Source organism: Myotis brandtii, unplaced genomic scaffold (assembly GCF_000412655.1).
Source record: "Myotis brandtii unplaced genomic scaffold, ASM41265v1 scaffold279, whole genome shotgun sequence".
Lineage (NCBI taxonomy): Eukaryota > Metazoa > Chordata > Mammalia > Chiroptera > Vespertilionidae > Myotis > Myotis brandtii.
The window spans coordinates 1,121,728-1,124,678 of NW_005360641.1; the positions used below are offsets into that span (position 1 = coordinate 1,121,728).

At 36.4% G+C, this 2,951-nt stretch overlaps 1 long non-coding RNA gene across 1 annotated transcript in view; it reads right to left on the reverse strand.

Annotated features, from left to right (window-relative positions):
- The window catches only part of LOC106726536, a 16,497-nt gene that overhangs the window by 765 nt on the left and 12,781 nt on the right, over positions 1–2,951 (reverse strand). Inside the window, exon 4 of the long non-coding RNA XR_001362606.1 lies at positions 809–814. This is a non-coding gene — a long non-coding RNA (uncharacterized LOC106726536). The remainder of the gene's footprint in view (positions 1–808; positions 815–2,951) is intronic.

Sequence of the window (2,951 nt, forward strand, 5' to 3'; positions counted from 1 at the left end):
TGTGAAAGGGTCATTCGACCCCCAAAGGGGTCGCGACCCACAGGTTGAGAACCGCTGCTTTAAAGCAATAGATGACTCTCATTATTTGAGCTTACAACTCATACTCTAAAACTCTGACAAAAAATAGGTTCTTTATTTTTCAAAAGACGAAGCACCATATGTCAGGAAATAATGATATTTTGCAAAAGGGTTATCATTCAAGCAATGGAAAAATGCCCATGGAGCTTTAAAATAGTAACAATGGTAGGAAATTTAGGTGGGAGTAAACTTTGCCTGTTGGGCAAATATTTTTAGTATAATGTAGAGATATCTATCTAATAATGGTGATAAAGAGAAGAGGACATATTTAAGGCATTTGATTATAATATTTAAAAACCAGAATAAACCTAGGAATTATAAAACTATTAAAAAATAATTAGCAACATTTACAATTATTTTTTTAAACCTTGATTTAAAAAAAATATAAAGTGATATAGATCATGTGTGTGTGTTCCAATAAAACTTTATTTATAAAAGTAGGTGGCAGACTGAATTTGGCTCACAGACTATGGTTTGCCAACTCCTGAGAAAGCACACAAGCAATGATTATTTATTATATCAACAATACTTTTTGGTAAAGTGAAAGCCTATATTGGGAATTCTAAGATTATATTCTGGCTGGGAGTAAAATGGGGAAATATTCTATATTTATTACATTTATTACAAAATAGTTTACTAATTGCTTGTTCTGTACTAAGCAATGTCTTATGTAATTGTGGAGGATAATAATTATCCTTTCCAGTATTGGTAAAAAGGCCAGTTATAGCACAATTCACTTAAGAAGTCACTTAAAAAATGTTTATTATGTTTTTATTTCAGTTTCAAATTAACCAAATATTTCTTTTAAGAGATGTAAGAAACTCAAAGTAAAAATTAGTAATTTTAATTGAATGGTTATGTTCAATAAATACCTAGAAAAAGTATTTAAAGATTATCATATGTGTGTGTCTCAATAAAATATTATTAAAATGATGAACTCAAAATTATTTCTTGAATGTAACATGTAAGTCATATTTTGAGTCCCTTGTAGATGCCATTGGCCATTAAATAGGATCTTAAGAAAAGCTAACTAAGTGGTAGCATATTAATAAATTTAATGTGCGTTCTATGTTCATTTTAAGCAGTGACTTTTAGGTACATTTGTCTTTATGGAAACATAAAATGCAAATGGGGCTTAACTAATAATTTGAATACATTTATTTATTTTGAAAATATATGAAGTTGTACCCAAGGACTGCTCTTAAAGAATTGTTATTTTTTATCTTCTTACTAATAATTATTAAAGAAGATATTACCTTAACTTGAATTAGATTTTCTCATTAGCTTTACATTGTTAATATATACATACTGAAAATAAATGTGAATGTTTCTTTAAATCTTTAAATCAATGTTTTCCCATTATTCCCCATTAATGAACAAAATAAAAATAGATCCAGAGACATTAGAGCATGGAAAGACTGACAAATCTCAGAGGGAAAGGAGGAGGGGCAGGAAGAAATTAAGCAGAGAATTTATATACATATATGCATAACTCATGGACACATACAATAGTGCAATGAAGGCCCGGGGTGGGATGCATGTGTGGGGTGGAAGGGGTCAATGGGGAAAAAAGGGGACATCTGTAATACTTTCAACAATAAAGATTACATTAATGATTATATATGAATTCAGCCATATACTTCCCCCTCCTCCCTGAAAATACTGTGCTAAATATTAAGCTTCATTACTTTAAAAAAAAATGAGAAAGAGAATGCATTAGTCTTTATTGTTCCTGTAACAATTTACTTCAAATTTAGTGGCTTAAACAATGCCAATTTTCATCTTACATTTCTGGTAGTCAGATGGCCTTGCATGGTTCTCACTGGCTAAAATCAAGAAGGGATTGCCTCGGCTGGGCTCCTTTCTGGAGGCTCAGGAGTAGCTTCTAGAGACCACACACATTCCTTACTCTTGGCCTTCCTCCATTTTCAAAGTCAACAATATTGCTTCTCTGACCCTTCTTCCTTCGTCACCTCTCTCTTTGTGACCTCAGTCAGGAAAGTTGCAAATTCACTGTCTCATGATTTGATTGACTTACTTGGATAAAGAAGAATAATCTCCCCGTTTCAGTAGCCTTAATCATATATGCAAGGTATTTTTTACCTTATGTTTGTAAGATAACAGGCACAGGATTATGGACATTAGAACATGAATATTTTTTGGGTGTGAGATTATTGTGCCTAAGAAAAAGAGAGAAGGAGAGAGGGAGGGAGGGAGGAAAGGTGAAAGGGGTGAGAAAGAGAGATCATGTGGTATTTTTCCTTCATTGACTGGCTTATTTCACTTAGCATAATGCTTTCCAGTTCCATCCATGCTGTTGCAAATGGTAAGAGTTCCTTCTTTTTTACAGCAGCATAGTATTCCATCGTGTAGATGTACCACAGTTTTCTAATCCATTCATCTACTGATGGGCACTTAGGCTGTTTCCAAATCTTAGCTATGGTGAATTGTGCTGCTATGAACATAGGGGTGCATATATCCTTTCTGATTGGTGTTTCTAGTTTCTTGGAATACCTATATACTGGAGGCCCGGTGCATGAAATTTGTGCCCCGAGGGAGGGGGTCCTCTCAGCCCAGCCTGCACCCTCTCCAATCCAGGACCTTCGGGGGATGTTTGGCTGTTTGTTTAGGCCCAAGGATCGGGCCTAAACCAGCAGTCGGACATCCCTCAGTTGGACATCCCTGTCACAATCCTGGACAGTTGGCTCTTAATCGCTCACCTGCCTGCCTGCCTGGTTGCCCCTAACTGCCCCCTCCCTGCCGGCCTGGTCACTCCTAACTACCCCCCAACTCCACCAGCCTGGTCACCCCTTATTGCCCCCCCTGCAGGCCTAGTTGCCCCCAACTGCCCCCCTCTGCCGGCCTGGTTGCCC